The 13,661-nt window shown below is 42.7% G+C and overlaps 1 protein-coding gene across 1 annotated transcript in view; it reads left to right on the forward strand.

The window, feature by feature from the left end:
* Positions 1–13,661, forward strand: part of KDM1A (lysine demethylase 1A) — a gene marked incomplete in the record, with an annotated part of 2,315,042 nt that overhangs the window by 1,519,577 nt on the left and 781,804 nt on the right.

Raw genomic sequence — 13,661 nt, forward strand, 5'->3', positions numbered from 1 at the left:
TCGTACACGATTGGCCCACAGGTCTCCTTTATGCATTCCCACCCTTTCCATTGATACCCAGATTTTTACAGAAAGCAAAATCGCTGGGAATGACTGTTATCCTCATAGCCCCCTACTGGCCTCCACAGATTTTGTTCCCTTTTCTCCACCATCACCTGTTGGAAGATCCATGGATCCTGGACCCAGTTCCGGACCTTCTGACGCACCCGTCAGGGGACCTCCATCCTTCCCTGCAGTCCCTGAAACTGACTGCTTGGCTAGTCCACTTTCCCTGTTTGCCAGGCTTCATTCAATTTCAGAAAATACAAGACAAATTCTCTTGTCTTCCCATAAGCCATTCACCAGGAAGTTATATTGCAGTAAGTGGAAAAGGTTCTCAATTTGGGCCAACACACAGAAAATTGACCCTTTCCGAGCTCCGCTATCATCCATTTTAGAATTTTTGACAAAAATTTTTAAGGAAGGGGCAGCAGCTGCTACAGTTCGAGTCCAGTTAGGCGCCATCTCAAATTTCCACCTTGGGTTCTTAAAGGTGTTGTTCGCATGAGACCTCCTGTCAAAATTCCTTATTCTCCTTGGAATTTGAACCTTATGCTGTCTCAAATTATTCTTCCCCCTTTTGAACCAGCATCTTCTTGTGATCTCAAATATTTATCCTGGAAAATTATTTTTCTAGTGGCCATTACTTCTGACTGCAGAGTGTCAGAACTCCAAGCATTATCTATCAGACCACCTTACAAGATTTTCCATGCTGATAGAGTATATCTCAGAACAAACCCCTCATTTTTGCCTAAAGTCTGTTCTGAATCCAGTGTCAATCAGGTCGTTGAGCTGCCAGTTTTTTTTTCCCAACCACTCTAACAAATTGGAATACATGCTACACAAACTTGATGTACACAGCTCAGATTTTATCTTGACACAACTAAGGATATTAGAAAATCAGATCTTTTTGTATCCTTTTCAGAAGCCAGAAAAGGTAATCCAGTGGCTAAAACAACTTTATCTTAATGGCTATCAGATTGCATATCCTTTGTTTATGCGAATGCTAGCATGCCATTGACACACAAACCTAAGGCTCATTCTACCAGAGCCGTTTCTACATCTTCTGCCTTTCAAGCTAAATTGCCCCTTGACAATATTTGTGCTGCAGCCATGTGGTCTAAGCCTCATACCTTTGTCACACATTAGAAAGTAGATAAGGCTTCCAGGGACAGGTCTTCCTTTGGTTCCTTGGTACTGAAAAACGTACTTCCATGAGCCACCCAAGATTGAGTGTGCTAGGGATGCTACCCATCAGTGAGAATAAACGGCGAGATTTAACAACTTCACGTAAAGAAGTTATGTACTTACCATAACGTTCCATGTGAGTTGTTTATCTCGCCTTTATTCTCACGTCCCTCCCTCCTTCCCCCTCCTGGCTGACAGTAGACTTAGAGGTTAGTACTATCCTGGCTTCTCAGTACTTCTTTCCTTTGGAAAGTGTTTCCCTTTTAGAGTAGGGTAAAGATATATGTGTATATATATATATATATATATATGTATATATATATATATATATATATATAGATATATATATATATATATATATTTAATTTGCAGCAAACAAGATCTGAGGTAATTCCAGCAGTGCACTGTGGGATAAGGGGCTTGGTCTCGAGCTACTGCCATACCTTGAGCTTTGCTATCGGCTCCAAACCCATCAGTGAGAATAAAGGCGAGATAAACAACTCAACATGGAATGTTATGGTAAGTACATAACTTCTTTCAAGTTTCAGAACCGAAGTCTTCAACTAAAGCTAAGTACCCCATTGGGGAAACTTTTTCTTGCTCCTTAACAACGTCAGTAAAAGTTAATAATTGCATTACTTGTGGAAAGCAAATACCCCTCAAATATTTTCATTCGTACTGTATTCCTTGACTAGGCCCTGACCACAACATAACTTGCTGTCGGTTTTGTGCTTTATTTAATCAGCGCACTGTCTGTCGTCTGTATATTTTCGCCTCTAAGTGTTTCGGTTCTCTCTTTAATTATCCAGAAATGTCATCTGTTAGCCATCAGACTACCGGGATTCTGAAAAAACGCAAAGATAAAGACAGAGACGGGCTGCCGAGGTCCAAATCAGCCAACAACGCTTCTTCTAAGCCAGTCGCCAGTTCGCCAGTACTCAGGTGCTTTCGTAGCCCCCAATACCCGCTACTTCTGACTCGCAGGCCTCTACTGAGACCCATTCGGAGTCCGGTATACTTGGGGATTTCTTACTCCTGCCTCAGCATAGGCCTTTATCTGTACCTCCTGTGCTAGACCTTGTTGATGATGCCTTTTCAGTATCTAGTTTGGCCCCTGATTCTTTCCTCTTACTCCCAGAAAACCTGACAGATATTTCAGGGTTCCTGATTCACACAGGTTCCTTTTTAAAAATCCTGTTGCAGATCTAGAGACCATTTCACAGGGACCCAAGGGCATTAAGGCTTTTACTCCTATAAAAATCCTACCCCCTCTGATAGAGACTCCAGGGCTCTGGATAGATGGGGTAAGAAGGTTTACACTTCTGCAGCCTTGGCCATTAGGGCTTTAAACTGCCAGTTTCATATGTTAAAGTATCAACAACATGTTTTTGGATTGCTTAAACAGAAAATTATGTTGATTCCTGACTGTGCTGAAAATAAAGAATTACAGGATTTAATGCATTCTGCTAAACAGGTTGGAAAACATACTTTGCAATGTGGATTTGATTCATTAGAGGCTTCTTGCAGGGATGCTGTTACTGGGTCTGTGCTCAGAAGGCATGCTTGGCTTAAGGAGCAGTCTTTGGCTAATCATGTTAAAGCTAAATTGTTGGATACTCCCTTAAATCAGGACCGTCTGTTTGGCAACAAGGCTGAGGAAGTTCTTAAAAAGATGGAAGATCAAGCTAAATCTATGCAAACTGTTAAAGATTTCTTACAAGTTCAGCCTCCTAGATTTAGTAGGCATTGGTCCTTTCCACCCCTTTCCAGGTCTTCTCAAGCCAAGCCCAGACACAGCAGGAACTCCAGGATGTTCTTCGTGTTTCACTGTTGCCGTCATTACATTTGGGTAATCTGCTGGCAGGTTGCCCTCAGTCGGCCTGATTAACAAAGTCTTGGGTCCTGCGTCGGTTGCTGTCCCTTCTTCCATGACGTCAGGGGTATAAAACATGCAGTCGACGTCATTACATCGGTCTTTTTTTGCCACACGGTGCCCGAAGCAGTTCGCAAGTGCCAGTCGGCCGACTCCTGAAATTTTCGTTTTTGAGTTTTAGAACCAAAGTCTTCAACTAAAAAGCTAAGTACCCCATTGGGGAAACTTTTTCTTGCTCCTTACTGATGTCAGTAAAAGTTAATAATTGCATTACTTGTGGGAAGCAAATGCCTCAAGGATTTTCATTTGTACTGTATTCCTTGCCTAGGCCCCGACCAGAATGTACCTTGCTGTAGTTTTGTGCTAAATTTAATCAACGAGCTATTAAAGTCAGTATATTTTTGCTTCAGAATATTTTGGCTCACGCTTTAATTATCCAGAAATGTCGTCTGTTAGCAATACGACTACCGGAATACCTAAAAAACGCAAAGAAAAGGACAGAGTCAGGCCGTCGAGGTCCAAAACTGACGACGCTTCTCCTAAGCCAGTCGCTGGTTTGCCGGTACTCAGTGAGGCGCTTTAGCAGCCCCTGACACCCGCTACTTCTGATTCGCAGGCCTCTACTGAGACCCATTCGGAGTCCGGTATGCCACGAGAGACTTCAGTTATGGAACCGGCGGATGTCTCTACCTTAGATGGGTCCGGAGCCGCTATGCAGGCACCGGCTTCTGAGGGTGTTTTCAGGCCTACATATTTGTATATTAGACTGACGCCATCTTCAAAACTAAGGCCAAAATATAAATCTATGTCTAAAAAAATGACGCCTGGGCCACATGTGCAGGACCCTATGCCTAAAACACAAATGATCAAAATGGCTGAAGATTTAATTAATCTGATCAGGGGTAGCCAACCCCCCCCCTAAGAGGCCTAGACAAGACATTGATTATGAATCTTCTGAACAGGATTTTATTTCTTCAGACTCTTCTAATGAACATGATTTGTCTATACCTACTTATGAGGACTCTGATGCAGAAGATTCCATTCCTTCTGCTTCTACCCCTGAGGATTTTTCTTTTGGGAAAATTTTACATACCTTAAGGGAACATTTCCACTGGGAAAGTCAGGACTTCTCTGAATCTAAAAAGAGACTTAGGGATTTTATTCTTCTTCCTCAGTGTAGGCCTTTGGCTATACCCCCTGTTCTAGACATAGTTGCTGTTTTTTTCAGAATCTAGTATGGTTCATAGGTTCATAGGTAGGTACTAGGCTATTGGCCTGAGGGCCTATATAAGCCTAGCCAAAAGGGTACCCTGACTTTCGTCACCCAAGAAAATTATTTTCCTTTGCCCTTGTCGAGCAGAGCCCCAGAAGTGATCCCCAGGGGGAATTTCCTATTTCCCATCCGATCATCAAGATTTTTCTTGAAGAGTGCTAATGAGGAGCTTTGTTTGATATAGATAGGTAGTTTGTTCCAGAGTATGGGAAGTGTCTGGGACTGGAATCTATCCCTCCAGCATGTTCTGTTTATTGTGGTGACAAAGTTTAGGTCCCTAGAGTGTGTAGCTTGGAGGTATTGGGATTTCTTTAAGTGGAGTATGTCCAACAGCTCTGAGTTTGACATAGCTTTGTATGTTAGGCAGAGATCGCCTCTGAGTATACGATATGCGACGGAGTAAAGCTGGAGTTTTTTGAGACGGTCTGCGTAAGGCATCTGTTTGAGGCTGGTAATCCTCTTTATGAGGTATTTCTGTGGCCTTTCATAGCTCCTGATTCTCTGCCTCCGGCTCCTTGCAAGCCAGATAGATACTACAGGGTTCCTGACTCCCACAAATTCCTTTTCAAAAATCCTATTGCAGATCCTCAGCCCATTTCTCATGGTCCCAAGGGCATTAAGGCCTCTACTGCTAAAAATCCTACCCCTTCTGATAGAGATTCCAGGGCGCTGGATAGATGGGGGTAAGAAGGTTTACACTTCTGCAACCTTGGCAATCAGGGCTTTAAACTTTCAATTTCATATGCTTAAATAGCAGCATATCATGGGACTGCTTAAACAGAAAATTATGTTAATTTCTGACTGTGTGGAAAATAAAGATTTACAGGATTTATTGCATTCAGCTGAACAACATATTTTGCAATGTGGTTTTGATTCTTTGGAGGCCTCTTGCAGGGCTGCTGTAACTGGGTCTGTGCTTAGAAGGCATGCTTGGCTCAAAGAGGAAACTCTGCCTGATCATGCTAAAGCAAAATTGTTGGATGCTCCTTTACAACAGGACTATCTCTTTGGTAATAAGGCTGAAGAAGTTTTAAAAAAGATGGAAGATCAAGTTAAATCGATGCAAACTGTGAAAGATCTCTTACAATTCCAACCTGCTAGATTTAGTAGGCACTGGCCTGCTAAGAACTGGTCCTTTCCAGTTCCTTTGAGAGCCACTCAAGTCAAACCCAGACATTCCAAAGGCTCCAGGTTTAAGTCACAAGGTACTTTTAGAACAAAACAATGGGGCGCCTCCTCCTCCAAATCTGGAAACAACAAGGCACGTCCCTATGATAAACAGTCTCAATGACTTCCCTTTACACTTAACAAGCACTTACCTTTTAGAAACCCCTTTGGGGGGAAAAGTGGCACTTCATGGAAGAAACTGGCAACTTATAACCCAGGACAAATGGGTTTTAAATGTAGTATCCCAGGGATACAGATTTCATTTTCACATGTTGCCAATCCCAAACGGATGGCCAGACCGGCCCCCAAATCAGTGGTCAGAGGCCCAGAAACAAGTACTGTCCTTCATGAACATGGGAGCTATTCAACCTGCCAGAAGAGGAAAAGGGGCAAGGCTTCTATTCAAGACTTTTCCTCATACCCAGAAAAGACAAATCATGGTGTCCAATTCTGGGCTTATCTACTAAACACATTTCTGGACATTCCAAAATTCAAGATGCTGACTCTTCAACAGTTACTTCCTATGCTAGGCAAAGATGCCTGGTTGGTAACTCTAGACTTAAAAGAGGCTTACCTGCATATCCCAATCAGGGAATCTTGCAGAGGATACCTCTGCTTCAAAGCAGGCTACTTGCATTACCAGTTCTCTGCACTACCCTTTGGCTTATCTACTGCCCAGGGTCTTCACAAAGTGCCTGGCTCCAGTAACTGCATTTTGCAGGCAAAGAAATATTCAAATATATCCATACCTGGATGATTGTTTAATTCAGGCAGAAAACAAGGACATTCTTCTAAAACATCTGGTGTTTGTAAAAAGGGTTCTAACTTGTCTAGGGTACACCATAAACGAAAAGAAATCACAACTGGTACCCTCTCAAAAAATTACATTCCTGGGTGCAAGCTTAAATACAGCTGCCCCAGATGGCTTACCTAACACCAGAAAAGCAAATTTATTTTGGTGACTTACTTCAAACAGGTGGCCACAAAAACCCTGCTATCTGCAAGACAAATTCTGCAAGCCTTTGGGGTTCATGGCCTCCTGCATTCTTCTAATTCCATATGCAAGACTGCATATGTGGAAACTTCAGTGGTACTTAAAAAGTTTATGGCATCAACTTTGTCACAGCCTGGAAACAATGATTCCTATCATACCTTGCCTGCAACTAGAGTTCCTAAGGTGGGCAGAGGCCTGCCACCAAAACAAGGGACTGCCATTCACCACACCCCGTGCCGCCCAAACCCTAACTACAGACTCATCAGACTATGCTTGGGGGGCTCATCTGGCAGGGAAGTGCATTCAGGGTAAATGGAGCCCAAATAAAATTCACCTTCATATCAATCAAAAAGAGATGCTAGCTGTACAGAATGCACTGACAGCCTTCAAGGACTACCCTCTTCCAGGACAATTAATGATAAAGACAGACAACACCACAGTTAGGTGGTACATAAACAAGCAGGGGGGTACACACTCCTATCCCCTTTGCAGACTAGCCATGGCATTGTGGAACATGGCCTTGACCTATCAACTACAAGTACAAGCTCAGTTCCTGCCAGGAAAACTGAATACTCTGGCAGACACTCTAAGCAGAAATCTCATGGACCCACACGAATGGAAACTGGAACCATGGATTTTCAACATGGTGACATGCAAATGGGGGTGTCCAGACATAGATCTTTTTGCCTCACCCCAGAACGATCAGTTGGACACATTCTGCACAAGAACTCATCACAAAAAAGCCTGGAAAGTGGATGCTCTGTCATTCATCTGGAAAAACCTATCAGTCTATGCTTTTCCCCCTCTGCTTCTGCTCTCCAAAGTTCTAATATGGAAGCTGTATTTAAGCCTTTTTCCTTAACTTAATTGCTTCCCTCCATTCTTTAAAGCTAACTCCTTCCCCCTAGTACCTGTACTTTTCTCAGCCCTGCTACTTTTAGAAGAAGCTACTCCTTGCTATTTTACATTTGTCCACTAGGTGGCACCCATCCCTCTACCTTACCTCACTGACTTTAATGCTTCTCCTAGACTTACTGTTTAATTATTTGTAGATCTACTGCCCCTACAATCTTTTACCTTCCTTCTACCTGTACTCAAACTCTCTTACCCTTCCCTGTCTACTATCCCTTCTGTTGAGATCATTTCTTTCTGCCTATCCCATACTTACATACTAAGCCAGCTCTCCACAGATAGTTTTTCTCCCTCAGTGGGTCTACCCGCGCCTTTTACCCTACGGGCTCACTCTGTTCCCCTACCCTACCCCCAATTCCTACCCACCCCCAGTACTTCTAACTTTATACACACCTGAAACTCCTCCCCAATTTCCATCAGCCTATCCCACTCCTTCACCCTTCCCCCGCCTATACTGCAATTCAATTAGTTGCTCCTCCCCCTTCCTATCCCTTATCTGAATACACTCTCACATATACTTCTCTTCCTATCAGCTCCAAACCCTCCCCAATAACTCTATCCTCTCTTCTAAAGTTTATTCCTACTCTGCCCACCATGTCTCTAGCACATAAACTCACCTCTCTTACATGTCTTATCCTCCTAATAACTCTCTATAATGCAACCTCCTCCACCAAACTACCCTCTTCTTTCTCCTTCCCCACCTCCTTCACTCTCTCCATTCCTCCCCCATTATTACTCCACTTCTTTCCAATATCCCCCTCCCTACTTCAACCTAATCCATTTCATTATTTTAAATTAAAACGCCATACAATCTCTTTAAAACCCTTTGCCACCAAATCTAAACTTTATCTCCCTCTAACTTCATGTCACAGTCACAAGAGTCTCTTCCCCTCTCCCTTTACATGGCTAACTCTAGCAGGTGACATACACCCCAACCCTGGTCCCATTAACAATACCTCTCCCACTACCTCCTCCTCTAGAAACAACCAGAAATATCTTAAGTTCATTACCATTAATATCCAGAATATAAATAATAAAATTACAAACTTCCACGCTTGGCTAACTCGCATTGTACCTGACATAGTAGTAGTCACAGAAACCTGGCTAAAACCACACATTACAAACTCTGAAATTATTCCACCTGGCTACCAAGCTCTCCGATCCGATCGCCAAAACAAAAAAGGAGGTGGTGTAGCATTAATATACAACTGCCTGCTGAATCTCTCCCCTTACCAGAATACCATTCCTCAGTTTAATAATGCTGAACTAACCATTGGAATCCTCAAAATGAACAACTTTAAAAGTATCTGTATTATAGCCATTTATATTCCCCCTGGTGAAAACATCGCGACCCTAGAAAATATTCTGTTATGGGCTTCAAAAAATATCAAACTTGAGACTTGCATTCTAGGTGATGTCAACATTGACTGGAATAAAATTAATAACAATACTCCCACTCTTTCTATTAATCTTTATAACTTTACTCAACTAATAAACAGCATTACTAGACCCAACAAAAATAACCCACCAGGGTCCATCCTAGACTGGATCCTAGTCCGCCATCCTAATAAGATCTCCAACTCTGGTATTTGACCTCATTCAATAAGTGACCATCTTCCAGCCTTTATTCTCCGAGCTGCCCAACACCTCCCTCACCAACACCAATATGCCCATACTCACAATCTCACTAATTTTAACCCCTCTATATTCTCTGAAACCCCTAAACTAACTAACTGGGATATCCTTAAAACTCTTCCTCTAGATGATGCAGTGGTAAGCTTCAATACTACCTTCCTTAAAATCCTAAACTCTCAAGCCCCACCGCAAACAAAACGAATAAAACAAAACTCTGCCCCTTGGCTAACTAAGGACACTAAAAGTCTTATGCATCAAAGGGACAAAACCTGGAAAATTTATAACAAAAATAAACACCCAGATACACTCCTTCAATATAAGCAACTCCGCAATCTAACCAAAAAACTTATCACAAAAGATAAAAAAATCCTACTACACTAAACTACAGTCTACCCTCTCAAAAGATCCCAAATAATTCTGGAATTCCATTAACTCCCTCTTACACCCAGGCTCCAAATCCAATCCCTGTCCCGACAACAGCAAGACCGACACAGAAATTGCATCCCTTTTTAACTCCTTCTTTACCAATTCTATAGCCGAATTGACCAAAACCTTCTCGAAATCTACACCCTGCCCTCCACCCAATACTTCTCCCCCCTCCTCTCTCCACTCCTGCTCTCCTAATCCCCCTCCCACTTTCCACTTAAAACCTGTATCCACCAGCTATATTAAAAAACATCTCACCAAACTCAAGCCTTGCTCTAATGCCCTCGACAGTATCCCATCTCTCTTTCTCAAACTTGCACTTGATGGCATTGCCATACCAGTCAGTATTCTCATCAATAGATCCATCCAAGAATCAAATGTTCCCAAACTATGGCGAGCAGCTTACATCCTGCCCCTTCATAAAGGAAGTAAAAATAATAGCACTTCTAATTTCCGCCCCATAGCCATTCTTTCCCAAATTTCTAAAATCCTGGAAAAATGTATCCACCAGCAACTCATGCCCCACCTACTAAATAACCATCTCCTTACCCCTACTCAGCACGGCTTCTGTCCTGGCCACAGTACCATTACTGCTCTGCTCTCTTTCTTAGATATTGTCAACCATGCTCGTGACTCTGGAGACATTGTCTCTACTGTCCTCCTCGATCTTTCCAAAGCATTTGACACTGCATCATCAAACTCCTTCTCAACCACCTTTCTAACCTCAATCTCTCTATTGATTCCCTTTCTTGGTTCAAAAGTTATCTCTCAGACAGATCCCAAGCTGTGAAATGGCAAACAGGGACCTCTTCCTTCTTTCCTACCCCCACCGGAGTTCCACAGGGCTCTGTTCTCGGACCTATACTCTTTAACGTGTTCATCAATAATTTTCACTCTGCAATTCCTCACTCTCAAATAGTCCAATATGCAGATGACTCCACTCTAGTCTGCTCTGCCTCCAGCCTTCCCGAACTCCAGTCCAAGACCCAATTGGCCTTCACTGCTACAGAGAATTGGATGCTTCTAAACCATCTCTCCCTTAATGCCAATAAATCCCACATCATCCTCTTTCCCCCCTCTAAAGCTCCTCTACTTGATAAATCCTCTTTCAAGATTACAAGCCTCGCCCACTCCACAATAGAAGTTGTTACTCATGCCAAGCTACTTGGTGTTACTATTGTTGAACACCTGAAATTTAATACTCATGTTCAACTAAATATAAAAAAAAAAACACCAGAAGCTTGGTATGCTTTATAGAAACGCTAACTTCTTAACATTAGCTACAAGACAAACCCTCACTTCCACCTTCCTTCTACCTTCTCTATTATGTGGTGCTCCTCTTCTAACAAACCTAACAGCTTCCATCTCCTCTAAACTAGAAAGTTGCTACAACAAAATTGCCAAATTCACCACTAACTCTTCTCATTCTACTCACCATTGCATCTCCCTCCATAGTCTCTAATGGCTCGAACTCCCTAATCATCTTGACTACCTCCAACTTACTACTGCCCACAAACTAGTTTTCAAACCCAATGCTTGCCCAGCTCTTTCGAATATCCTACCTTTCTATACTCCTTTCAGGCCCCTAAGATCAGTCTACAAAAATCTTCTTTCTGTACACAAACCTAAACGACCACCAGGTCACCTACTCCTTTCTTATACTATAGCAAAGAAATGGAACCTGCTTCCTCCCCAGCTAAAAATCACCACAAGTCCTGAACAATTCAAATCTGTACTACATTCTCTCCTCCTCCAAAACAGGAAATGTAATTGTATACTTCCCACCTAGGTCCTATTACTTTCCTAGTTTCTACTTTCCCCCTCCTGCCCCTCATCTCTCTAATCTTTCTTCTGCTCCCCATACTCTACATTTCTTTTTTTTTTTTCCCCTATATTAATCTCGCTCCAGATACCCTTTAAATCCTCACTTCCCCTCTGCTTATATGCCTTCTCCTTTCTACCCGGGCCTCCACTGAAAACGGGCCTTCGGGCCCAGTGGACATCCCCAGTTATCAAACTGGAAATAAATAAATAAATAAATAAATAAATAAATAAATAAATAAAATAATAAAAGTCAAACAGGACAAACCAAAAATGATTTTGATTGCTCCAGACTGGCCTCGCCAATACAGGTACCCACTTCTGCGCAGTGTGTCATACCTTCCACCGTGGCACCGGCCTCAGACACCTTACTTACTGTCTCAGCAGAACAACCAAATTCTGCACACTTGGCTCCAAACTTTGAATCTTGCAGCGTGGCTAATCACTTAAATTCACCCTTAGCATCCCTCAGCAAACCTGTGATGGATGTCATTTTGGAGGCAAGAAGGCCTAGTACTAGAAAATGTTATGCTGATAAATGGAAAAGATTCTGTACCTGGTGTCAGTCACAAGGGATAAGCACAGCAGTGCCCAATATTCCTCAGATTTTACAATACTTAACTGAGATGCTTCACAAGGGCCTGTCCTTTTCTTCCATAAAAATCCATGCCTCAGCCATTTCAGCTCATTACAACACAGAACCCTCCCCTCTTCTCTCATCCTCTGCTAAAGCAGTATTTCAGAGGGGCCAAAATCTTAAGACCACCCAGGAGAGCTCCAACCCCTGCCCAGGACCTCAATTTTGTATTGGAAAAACACTCTCTCCCTCCTTTCGAGCCAGCTGCTACTGCAGACTTAAAATTTCTCTCCTGGAAAACAGCTTTCCTTTTTAGCAGTCACTTCAGCTAGAAGGATTTCCGAATTACAGGCCCTTGTGGCAGTGGAGCCTTTCATAATTTTTCATGCGGACAGGGTGTCTCTCAGGACCAATCCATCCTTCATGCCTAAGGTGGTATCCAGTGTGGCTCTTAAACAGACCATTCATTTGCCAACTTTCTTTCCCAATCCTCAGATCAAGGGGGAGCGGATTCTGCATTCATTGGATGTACACAGACAACTTAGATTTTACTTAAACAGGACAAAATCTCTAAGAAAATCTGAACAACTATTGGTTGCATTTGCTGCAGGGGCAGAGGGAAAGACTATTTCAAAGCAGACTATTTCCAAATGAATAAGCCATTGTATTCGTTTCTGCTATATGCATCATGGTAAAACTATCCCCCAGGGGATCAGATCTCATTCCACCAGGGCTGCATCTACTTCTACAGCCTTTCTCAGAGGTGTCCCTACCAGAGACATTCTAGAAGCTGCTACCTGGAGCTCAATTCATACATCCACCAAACATTACCATTTACCTTTCTTCTCTAAATATAGAGCTGGCTTTGCCTCTGCTGTCCTGCAGGGCCTTTTAGCTGGTCCAAATGCTGTATAAATCCATCCTCCCAACCAGAGCTTTGGGAATCTCCCCAAATGTAATGACTACAACAGTAAAACATGAAGAACGTAGTACAGTTCTGTACACTTTTATAAATGTAGATTTTTGAGTTTATTCACTGTTGCATTTCTGGTTACCCTCCCTCCAGCCCACTTTCTTCTTTTGGCTATACCTCTACTCTCTCTTACTATGCTCAAAAAGCTTTTTGGTGTATTTGCTTTTTTGTTGGAGGTATATTCTTGTATTTATAGATTTAGTATCTTCCCATTAGGGGGGCACCTGACATCTGGGGCAAGAAAAATTGATGTAATGGCGTCAGCTGCATGTTTTATACCCCTGACGACCTGAATGTCATGGAAGAAGGGACAGCAACCGATGCAAGACCCAAGACTTTGTTAATCAGGCCAACTGAGGGCTACTGCTAGCAGATAGCCCAATTGTAATGACTGCAACACTGAATACACTCTAGCATCTACATTTTTGGTAAGTGTACACAACTGTACTTTCCCCCCTACTTCTCAGTCTAGCCAAGGGCAATCACCACAAGTTACCCCACAAGGTGGACCTTCTTACACAACAAAAGGGAACCCTTATCCACACACGCTTACAGATGTTATCACTGACACTGTGGATGATAAACTTGTGATTTCCTTCAGGCACTACTACTCAGAGGAAGTGCTTTCAGTCCTGAGACAGGCCAGGAAACCTACTACAAGCAAATCTTACTCGGCTAAATGGAAGAGATTTTCAAAACGGTGTCTGGGCAAGGGCAGGGATCCTTGCATCACAGATCCCCCTTCCCCAGATGTTCATGTTTCACTGTTGCAGTCATTACATT

Source organism: Protopterus annectens, chromosome 1.part2, assembly GCF_019279795.1.
Source record: "Protopterus annectens isolate FY-2018-M chromosome 1.part2, PAN1.0, whole genome shotgun sequence".
Taxonomy (NCBI): Eukaryota; Metazoa; Chordata; order Ceratodontiformes; family Protopteridae; genus Protopterus; species Protopterus annectens.